Source organism: Pistacia vera, unplaced genomic scaffold (assembly GCF_008641045.1).
Source record: "Pistacia vera cultivar Batoury unplaced genomic scaffold, PisVer_v2 Contig714, whole genome shotgun sequence".
NCBI classification, from domain to species: Eukaryota; Viridiplantae; Streptophyta; class Magnoliopsida; order Sapindales; family Anacardiaceae; genus Pistacia; species Pistacia vera.
The window spans coordinates 181735-193918 of NW_022196573.1; the positions used below are offsets into that span (position 1 = coordinate 181735).

Genomic DNA, 12184 nt, shown 5'->3' on the forward strand with positions numbered 1-12184 from the left:
GAGCTAGGGTGTGTAATAGAAGAGAAAGAATCGCCGTCCATGTAAAGTTCGTATGCGAAGAAATAACTTTTTACAATAATGAATAACTAAATTAAGTTAATTAGTGGCAAAAGCAGAGGGAGCAAGCACTGGCCTAGGGTGGGCAGCCACATGAAATGTTTTTAAAAATTTCACAAGGTTTTACAAATTTATAATTACACCCTAATCTCATAAATTTCTAGATAATTATCCAATCACCAAACTCAAAACCAAGATAAATAATACTAATTATAAATAAATAGGCCCATGTTATACAAATTTAATTGAACTCATTACAGGTAAAAAAACTTAAAGTTCATATTTTTCCCTAAACTTGATTTTTATGTTTTTAATATAGGAAATATCTTATTAGCATAAAAATCCTCTTCTGATTGGTTTGTTGAATTTAGTTTACTTTTTAACTAAATTAGTGTCTTATGGGTTTCATATGTTGATATGATTTTCTTTATTTAATGTGTTTAATGATATTGACAATCGACTTTAAAACATCAAATTTTGCTGAGGATAACTGTTATTTTGTTGAATAAAATAATTAAACTTTCAATATTATTAATATTTTTAAAATTTCAAATTATATCACTAGTGAATTTCCTTCCCCCCTTGCTTGAAATTTTGGATTCGCCACCAGTAAAAATGAAAAAAAATTAAACAATTAATCATAGCCGTTAGATGGTGGAACTGTCATGTGTCTTTAGATCCTGTAAAGATTAGGTAAAATATGAGTGACAAATGTGCCAAATCTTCACTATTGTGATGAGATTTTATATCTTTGATAACTAAATCAAGTGCAGTGAAGTACAAAGTTCTTCAACTTTAAACCAGACAGCCTAGCAGGACTAATCAAGTACAAAGATCTCCAACTTTATCGCTAGACACCCTAACAAGAGTAATCAACTTAAAAGCTCTCCAGCTCTACACAGACACCTTGGATTGGAAAGACCAACCAATTTAAAGCTCTCCAATTATACCGCTAGATACCTTTAAAATTTTATGATAATGATTCTCAATACTTTATAATAACTAGTACACATTTTAACTTAAATCGTACTTTATGATGTTCAATTTTTGAGATCCAGGAAAAAGAAAATTAAAAGCATTACTAAATTATTTTTGATATTTTATTTATGACAAAGAATATGATGTACAATTTTAAAATCATAGTTCTTTTAGACATATTTTTGCATACTTTTATTGAAAATAACCATATGGGAGAAAAAAAAAAAAAAAAAAAAAAAAAGAGGGAAATGAAAGCAAAGTATCATAAGAGGATCCTCTAAGCAATGCTAACACTATGGAGGACCAATGTCTCAATAGCCCTGGACCAAACCCGAAAAGCACTCCCCATTCTGACCCTCTCCTGTGGTCTTCAACCCATCTTCAGTTGACTCTTCCTTACTTCATCCAAATAAACAATACAGTTACACTTACATATTTCCATACTCAGCAAGCCACTGCCTAGTCGCACGTAACTTTTCTGGTTGAAGACCCAACTTGGCCTCCACTTGGTCCAAATCGCAGGCCCCCCGATGTGCACCCAAAAGATTGAGTTCCAATCTGTGATACCTAAAGGGTGGAATACCTCATTAGTCGCTTCTCAATATGGTTTGAAATAAGGTCAGGAACTTCTTTCCCATATGAAACGTAACCCGTGCTCACGAATACTCCCACAAATAGCCCCAACGCTATTAGCACTAATTTGGGCTGTAGAGATGAGTTCAAATATGGGATTTTCAACACCAGGAATCGGGTCTGCACCAACTATGAGAGCTGCAGGCCCACCGAAAACAAAGAATGGCTACAAAAAGACTACATCGGTTTCAGTAGGGCAATGAAGCCGACGAGAGTTATTTCGGTGCATACAATGAGGACACGAGCACCTTTATTGTTCTCAGCTAGGTCTTTAGCAATACGAAGTACGGTGCCACCTCCATTACAACCTTGTTGGTACAACTGACTCGGTATATACAGATCAAGACCCAAGAGCTGGACAATTTGGTAGTCATACCCGGTATGATCCTCCCATAGTGCTACAACAAATTAATGATTGATTTTTGACTTGGGTTGGCCCCATTCCTCGATGGCTTTGGTTGCAGCTTCCTTGCCTACTCTGGTATCAATGTTGCTGCCATATCTTGCCTAGTATCTAATGAGGTGCCTTGTATGAATTAATGTTCGGATCTCTCTTCATAACTTCTCTTTGTGTAGTGTATCGTTTTTTTATCGTGCTTTTATCACCTGAAATCATTAAATATGAATAGGTTATTTTCAATCCTAAAATTTTCATACCTTGAAGATATTAGCACTTAGAAAATATAAAAGCAGTAAACTAAAAAAACAAAATTAGCTAGAAAGTATTTCTTACAAATGCGCTGCATTTTGTTTTTGACCTGGGTCATGTGCTCGGTATTTGTCACGAAAGTAAGTGTCTGGATATGAGCTTTGATCATAGACATTGGGAGGATTGGCTGTTCCAATTGCCATGATTGTGGCAGTGCCTTCAGCAGTTGAGCCTTGCGAACTTCGTCCACAGTAACCATTTTTGCTACAATGAATATAAGGCAACTTTAATTTCTTTGAGTCTTGGCTATTGTGTCTGGCTATGTCTTTATGACGAGGATTCATATATTTATCATACTGATTAACTATTGAAAATTATATTCATTTATCATCATGTTTTTCAATAATGATTTTCAAAAATATCATGAACCATGTACCCCATTAGAAATATAGGGGAATGTTAGCTAAATATATATGTATACAACAAGATTGAAGATATATCAGCTAGCTTATATTTTAGTTCAACTTATTTAAAGATCTAGCATAGGACGAGAATATTTATTTGATTAATCCATCTTAAGGTTTTTAATAATCTTTGACCGGTTCAGTTATTTATTATATATAGTGTACCTATTCTGGAAACATCGTGCCTTTCTTTAACAGACCAAATTAATGATGATGATGTTTAAGCTTCAATGATTAGTTCATTGTTTTCAAGGTCATGTGTCTTCTCAAGCGTATTTTATGGATTTTTTCTACATTATTTTTGCATCTAGGGAGTTCTAAGAACATCCTATTATTTTAGTAGTAGCATGTTTTTTATTCTTAATTTAATAATTAAACACCTCAAATTAGCTGATTAAACTGGCAAATTGCTTATAAAAATCGAATCCCTTCCTCTATATTTGAAGAAGTAATTCTTAACGTTCAATTAATGCTTATGTAATCTTAGAGTGAAGATTCTTCCCTTTTACAAAAGAAAATTTATGTCACCCCCCTTAGCGTTACACCATATGACAATCTGTGACCAGTGATCATGGATTAGGCTAACTTTTACTTTTTTTTTTTTTTTTTTTTTAATGATATCATTAAAAAGATACCAATATTTCTTTACTTTCAACTAGACTAGTCAATGACCAATCCCAAGCAAGCCTAGCCTAGTCCTTTTTATTGGGAGCAGTCGCTCATGGGCCTAGGACCGGCCCAGGCCCATGAGCAATATTATGACTCGGATCAGTCCCTAGGATTGGTCCTATGGGCCTGGAAATTTTTTTTCCCCTCATGATCTTTTTTATTTTTTAGGGGAGAAATGAAATTTTGTAGGGGGTTTTTGGTATTTCAAGGCAATTAGTAAGTTTCTAAATATTTAGTTTTTAAGAATTAAAAAATAAATAATAAATTATAGTTAATTTTAATTTTTAACTAAATAAATATTCACATTTCACGCATTCACACTTCACAAATAAACAATTAAATAATTTTTTTTATTAATTATTCATCTTCATCGTCAACAATATTTACATCATTCAAATCTGTATCCTAAAGAGTTCGAGTAGTTCGGGATCTTAAGGGTGTTGTTATAGTCTTTTCTGCATGAGTCAAACCCGTAAACAGTTATCACTTCAATCATCTCATCAGTTAAAAGATCTTCTGTCTTCAACAATCCGACCACTCGTTGAAAATGTTGACTCATATGCATTGTAGAAACCAGCAAAATAAAATGTCACGGTCATTTGGGCTACAATGGAGAATCGACTTTATTTTGTTCCACCATTGAAGAATATCCATGTCTGTGCTCCTTCATCGTCATAAAGGAAGGTCCACTTGTAAGTAGCGATTCAGCTCATTTGGTCCATGTTGCACGACTGGAGCTGCTACTTCCGCCACGTTCCATATATGTCCACTTCTCGATCCTTGACGGAGGTTGCATCAAGGTCCTGATCCTCTCTCCCGAACGTTCTACTTTCACTTCCATTGTACGTGTTCTCATATAAAGAAAAGGCTATCAATTTTTTTTTTTAAGTTAGTCAAATAAGACGTATAATCATGTCTAAATATTGGCCTAACTCGTATTATACAGTTAACTACGTGTAATTTAAACCTAGGATCTAAACAAGGCCTAATCTATATAAGAATGGAATATCTAACCAATTTCTCATATTTTTCTTCCACCTTTAAAACAATTTCCCTAAAACGTTATTATATCTATATTTAGCAAAAGTTTTAGCATTTGAAGTAAAATATTAACACTAAATTAGTAGTCGAATAATAAATACCACTTGTTGTATTAGTAGCATCATAAATTTTTTTAAGAAATGATAAAAAATTCACAAACCGCCAAATCACATAGGTCACAACTTCCTCTAGATAGTGCTTCTGGTTGACAAATCTATAATTTGTTTCGCGTTGGCAAAGCTTTTTCCAACATCAAGTAGTGGAGTTCCAATGGATAGGCATGTCCATACATAACTTCAAGGTCGAACCGGTGGTCCTCTTGCTTATAATATTGATGTACTTCTGCCATCTTTATTGCTACCGCTGATGATAAATCTATAGCCACGCGCACCCTCTCCATGTTCGAATGTATTGCATCTAAACCGCTTTAACTTCAAATTGATGATGTGTAGGCACATCTCTAGTGGAAAATTTGCCTTCACCACGCTGATCCATCTCTTTTCAATAAGATTGTCGCGGTGTTAGCAGCTGCATTATCAAGCTTAGCACTACAACTCATCAGTTAATAAATATTCTTGCAAAACTTCAAGAGTTGTAAAATAAATAGTTTCAGCACTATGTTTTTCATATGGGTTAATGCATTTGTACAAGAGAGTTTGTACAAACTTACGTGTCATACCATGTGAGTGCCACGTGACATAAGGGCCCACATACATTAATGTGACATTAAGTTACATGGGTCCCAATACCATATGACATGCTTTGTGATGTGTCACGTAAGTTTGTACAACTCTCTTTGTACAGAGTTTGTACAAATAGCATTACCCTTTTCATATAATGGTTTAAAACCTCTCAATTTTGTTTGTAAACCCCAATTATGATCTAAGAAATGTACTGTGACAGTAAAAAATCAGTTTTTGATCTCAAGCCCATATGTCTGATGTAAGTGCAATAGATATATTCCTAAAATTTTGAAATTCGTTTTTAAGTTTATTATTTATTTTGTTATAAAATTTTAGTATATCTCTTCACTTGTACTTCTACTACACAGGGTCTATGCTGGACAAAATGCAGGTTAATCATGTGAATAAAGTAAGGATTTTCATTAACAAATGGGAGAGTTCGTAGCAACTATGAATCTGCTATTTTCTCTCGTGCAACATGTGCATTGTATTGCCCTGTTGAGAGAGTTGAGGATTGTAGATTAAAATTAAGTTGAGTTTGAATTTGTCTATCTAATTTATTGAAGATGTATCGCAACTGCATTATTTGGGGGTGCTTCTTCTCCACTGTCGTCGCTCGTCAAATTCCCCTTCTCAGCGCCAATATGGTTCCTGAAATTGCATATCCCACACGAAATCCCCCCCCATTTGTCTTTGGCCGTTTTGATTTGGTGAGTGTCACCATACATTGGACACGACCCTCTTTGACGGTCAAGAGGGTTGGCTATGCTCATGCCCGTTGACTCGTAGCTCGTATTTTTTTGACTACACCTCGTCCCGACGTCATGTGGTGTGTATTGCAGCTGGTGTTTTTGGAGGAAAGGATAAAATGGATTGAACCCTTCCATTTCTTTGATGGATGGAACGTAAACTCATTTGGATGATCCTCCGAAGGCATAATTTCAGTAATCTATTATGAATTATGTATCAATAATAAATAATTAAAATGAAAAGAAATTAAATAATATATGAATAAGAGATATATATGAAAAATAGAAAAAAAATTGAATAATATAAATAAATTATAATATAAATATAAATTGAATGAGAATTGATTGGAGATTGAGTAGAGAGTTGAGAATTGAGAGAATGAAGAATGAAATTGAGTGGTCAGTAACCATTGGCTGGCAGCAACGGTTATAAAGCAAGTAAAATTTTTTTTATTATATAATTTTGTAAAAAAATTTTAACCCCTATAATTATGTTTATTTCAAATTTATAAAGGGTTTTAACTACTTGAAAAAACGAAAATTAGCTAGAAAAGAGTATTTCTTACAAATGCGCTGCATTTTGTTTTTGACCTGGGTCATGTGCTCGGTATTTGTCATACGAAAGTAAGTGTCTGGATATGAGCTTTGATCATAGACATTGGGAGGATTGGCTGTTCCAATTGCCATGATTGTGGCAATGCCTTCAGCACGTTGAGCCTTGCGAACTTCATCCACGGTAACCATTTTTGCTGCAATGAATATAAGGCAACTTTAATTTCTTTGAGTCTTGGCTATTGTGTCTTTATGATCGAGGATTCATATATTTATACATACTGATTAACTATTGAAAATTATTATTCATTTATCATCATGTTTTTTAATAATGATTTTCAAAAATATCATGACCCATGTACCCCATTAGAAAATATAGGGGAATGTTAGCTAAATATATATGTATACAACAAAATTTGAAGAGATTATCAGCTAGCAATTTTTATTTTAGTTCAACTTATTTAAAGATCTAGCATGAGGGCAGAGAATATTTAATTGATTAATCCATCTTAAGGTTTTTAAAATAATCTTTGACCGGTTCAAGTTATTTATTATATAATAGTTTACCTATTCTGGAAACATGCGTGCCTTTCTTTAACCAGACCAAATTAATGATAATGATGTTTAAGCTTCAATGATTAGTTCATTGTTTTCAAGGTCATGTTCTTCTCAAGCGTATCCTTTATGGATTTTTTCTATATTATTTTTGCATCTAGGGAGTTCTAAGAACATCCATATTATTTTAGTAGTAGCATGTTTTTTATTCTTAATTTAATAATTAAACACCTCAAATTAGCTGATTAAACTAGCAAATTGCTTATAAAAATCGAATCCCTTCCTTTATATTTGAAGAAGTAATTCTATTAACGTTTCAATTAATGCTTTGTAATCTTAAGAGTGAAGATTCTTCCCTTTGCAAAAGAAAAAATTTACGTCAACGACCCTTTAGCACGTTACACCATATGAACATAATCAGTGACCAGTGAATTGTGGATTAGGCTAACTTATACTTTTTTTTTTTTTTTTTTTTTTTTTTCAGTGATATCATTAAAAAGATACACAATATTTCTTTACTTTCAACTAGAGCTAGTCAATGACCAATCCCAAGCAAGCCCGGGCCTAGTCCTTTTATTTGGGACCGGTAGCTCATGGGCCTAGGACTGGTCTCAGACCCATGAGCAATATTAGGACCCGGACCAGTCCCTAGGACTGGTCCTATGGGTCTGGAAAAAAAAATTTCCCCTCCTGATCTTTTTTTATGTTTTAGATGCGAAATAAAATTTTGTAGGGGGTTTTTAGTATTTTTCAGGGGTAGATTAGTAAGTTTCTAAAAATTTAATTAATGTAAAAAAATTAATTAATTAATAGTTAATTTTAATTTTTATCATAAATGAAGTATTCACATTTCACACATTCACCCTTCACAAATAAACAATTAAATAATATTTTTTTATTAAATTATTCATCTTCATCGTCAACAATATTTACATCATTCAAATCTGTATTCCTAAAGAGTTCGAGTAGTTCGGGATCTTAAGGGTGTTGTTGTAGTCTTCTTCTGCTTGAGTCAAATCCCGTAAACATGTTATCACTTCAATCATCTTATCAGTTAAAGAACATCTTCTGTCTTCAACAATCCGACCACTCGTTGAAAATGTTAACTAAGATGCAATTGTAGAAACCAGCACAGATAAAATGTCACGTGTCATTTGGGCTACAATGGGGAATCGACTTTCATGTTGGTTCCACCATTGAAGAATATCCATCGTCATAAAGGATAGGTTCACTTATAGGTAGCGATTCAGCTCATTTGGTCCATGTATGTATGAGCTGGAGTTGCTACTTCCGCCACGTTCCATATATGTCCACTTACTCGATCCTTGACGGAGGGCTGCATCAAGGTCCTGATCCTCTCTCCTGAATGTTCTACTTCCACTTCCATTGTACGTGTTCTCATATAAAGAAAAAAGGCTATCTAATTTTTTTTTTTTTAAGTTAGTCAAATAAGACGTATAATCATGTCCTAAATACTAGCCTAACTCAGTAATTATACAGTTAACTACGTGTAATTTAAACCTAGGATCTAGAACAAGGCCTAATCCATATAAGAATGGAATATCTAGCCAATTTTTCTCATATTTTTCTTCCATCTTTAAAACAATTTCCCTTAAAACGTTATTATATCTATATTTAGCAAAAGTTTTAACAATTTGAAGTAAAATATCTAACACTAAATTAGTACTCGAATAATAAATATCACTTATTGTATTAGTAGCATCATAAAAAATTTTAAGAAATGAATAAAAAAATTCACAAACCGCCCAATCATCATAGGTCACAACTTCCTCTAGATAGTGCTTCTGGTTGACGAAATCTGTAATTTGTTTCTTGATTGGCAAAGCTTTTTCCAACATCAAGTAGGTGAAGTTCCAACGGATAGGCATGTCCATACATAACTTCAAAGGTCGAACCAGTGGTCCTCTTGCTTACAATATTTGACGTACTCTTGCCATCTTTTATTGCTACCGTCGACGATAAATCTTATAGCCACGCGCACCCTCTCCTTGTTCGAATGTATTGCATCTAAACCTGCTTTAACTATCAAATTGATGATGTGGTAGGCACATCTTTGGCGAAAAAATTTACCTTCACCACGTGGATCCAATCTCTTTTCAAATAAAGAGATTGCCGCGGTGTTAGCAGCTGCATTATCAAGCGTTAGCACTACAACTCTATCAGTTAATAAATATTCTTGTAAAACTTCAAGAATTATAAAATAAATAGTTTCAGCACTATGTTTTTCATATGGGTAATACTATTTGTACAAACTCTTTGTACAAAGAGAGTTTGTACAAACTTACGTGGCACATCATGTGAGTGCCACGTGACATAAGGGCCCACATAACATTAATATGACATTAAGTTACATGGGTCCCAATACCATATGACATGCTTTGTGATGTGCCACGTAAGTTTGTACGAACTCTTTTTGTACAAAGAGTTTGTACAAATAGCATTACCCTTTTCATATAGTGGTTTAAAACCCATCAATTTTTGTTGTAAACCCTAATTATGATCTAAGAAATATACTGTGACAATTAAAAAATCAGTTTTTGATTTACAAGCCAATATGTCTGATGTAAGTGCAATAGATATATTTTTAAAATTTTGAAATTCGTTTTTAAGTTTATTATTTATTTTGTTATAAAGTTTTAGTATGTCTCTTCTACTTGTACTTCTACTAACAGAGGTATATGCTGGACAAAATGCAGTTTTAATCATGTGAATAAAGTAAGGATTTTCATATAAACAAATGGGAGAGTCCGTAGCAACTATGAATCTTACTATTTGCTCTCGTGCAACATGTGCATTGTATTGCCATGTTGAGAGAGTTGAGGATTGTGGATTAAAATTAAGTTCAGTTTGAATTTGTCTACCTAATCCGATTGAAGATGTATCGGGCAACTGCATTATTTGGGGGTGCTTCTTCTCCACGTGTCGTCGCATCGTCAAAGTCCCCTTCTCAGAGCCAATAATGGTTCTACAAAAATTGCATATCCCACACAAATCTTCCCCCTCCCCGTTTTTCTTTGGCCGGTTTGATTTGGTGAAGTGTCACCATACATCGGACACGACCCTCTTTGACGGTCGAGGGGGTTAGGCTATGCTCGTGCCCGTTGACTCGCAGCTCGCATGTGTTTGGCTACGCCTCGTTCCGATCGAATGTGGTTGTGGAATTGTAGCTTCTGCCTTTGGAGGAAAGGGTGAAAATGGAATGAACCCTTCCATTTCTTTGGTGGATGGAACATAAAACTTATTTGGGGATGATCCTCCGAATGCATAATTTTGGGAATCTATTATGAATTTATGATAAAATAATAAATAATTAAAATGAAAAGAAATTAAATAATAATATGAATAAGAGATGATATTGAATAATAGAAAAAAAATTGAATAATATAAATAAATAATATGAATAAATTATAAATATAAATATAAATTGAATCAGAATTTGATTGGAGATTTGGAGTAGAGAGATTGAGAGAATGAGAGATTGAGTGGTCATGTAACCATTGGCTGACAGCCAACGGCTATAAAACAAGTAAAATTTTTTTTTTTTTTTTATATAAATTTTGTAAAATTTTATTTTAACCCCTATAATTTGGGTTTTAGTAATTGTACAAAGGACTGAAAGGAAAAAATGCAAAAAAATTTGGGCCCAGGCCGGGCCCTCCTCCTTAGACCTAGTCCCGCCTAGGACCGATCCTCTCAAGGACCGAGTTTTTGGATTGAGTTTTTGGACCCAGTCTCAAATGCCCACCTCTACTTTCAACAACTAGAAATAAAATTATCAAAGTCTATTTGTTAATTTTGACTGCTTTATATTAATATTGTGTGAGAATCCATATATATATTTAGAGTGATACCGCCCATGGTTAGCTTAATCCAAGAACAAGATTAACTTAATTCTATGACATAAAGATCATATCCCTAACATAATATAAATTTTGGGATATTAAAATTTATGTTAAAGAATTTTATTATCTCAAAATGGGAGGCATGGATTTAATAATTTTCATTAGCAAGACTTATGTTTAACTTTAGTTAATTTTAACATTCATTCCATACATATAACATACATAAGCATCATTAAAGCATCTGAGTTAACCATGGGGTTTTCGAAATACATCAATAAATAAAAGTTAACTATTTACCCTAATTCTATATCTTCAATCAGATCGTCATCCGAATGCTCTTCAGGTTTTCATCCAATCGATTCCATTACAAATTAGATCTTAGGCATACAGGCCCGATAAAATAGATAATTAAATAAAATTAATTATTAAATTCTAATTAATAAAATAATATTACAAACCATTTGAATATATTTGACAAATAAATGGCACCCATGATCAACCTTCTAATCTAACATTCATCCATCATGTCGACAAATATTAATTTTTATATATATATAATCTAACATTCATCCTATATATATATATATATATAGATCTATATATATATAATTATATATTATATATATATATATATATATATATATATATATATACTCAATCATGTAATATATTCGCTACTAGAAAAACCTCATTTTTTATCGGGTAATAATGTCAAGAACAAAGTTTCTTGACAATTCTTCACTCGTCATTGAAGCCAGTGTCAAGAAAGGATGGTGACCATTTTTTAACTGAAGAATTTCTTGACAGATCTCTTGAGTTATAACTTGTCAAGAATTTTACCCAATCTTTGACAGTCTTCGAACTATCAAGGATTTTAACATATAAAAAATTATAATATAATAATCAAATTTTTAATATCCTTGATAGTCTTAAAATTGTCAAGGAATTTTTTTTTTTTTGTAAATATTTTTTTTTTTTTTTGTAATTATTTATTTTCTAATTATACCAATAATAATAGAACAAATGGAATGAAATTCTTCTAAAATTCCTCAACCAACAACAATTATCACATTCATAAATAAATTTAAACATCAACAATGTTTCAATTATTTAGTAAACGAAACATAATATAGTATATCATTTAACAAAAGTTTGATACAATTTTTTCCCTCAATGACGCTTTACATCAGAAACATCAATAACTAAAAAAAGTTTAATACTTACCTCGTCCATTCTCCTCTAACTTCATCGATCTCTGCATCTGTGAATATTTTTTTCCCCATGAACCATA

General features: G+C 32.7%; 1 pseudogene; it reads right to left on the minus strand.

Moving 5' to 3' along the window:
* Positions 1-1312: 1312 nt before the first annotated feature.
* On the minus strand, positions 1313-6667 carry LOC116114585 (annotated as a pseudogene).
* Positions 6668-12184: the final 5517 nt, after the last annotated feature.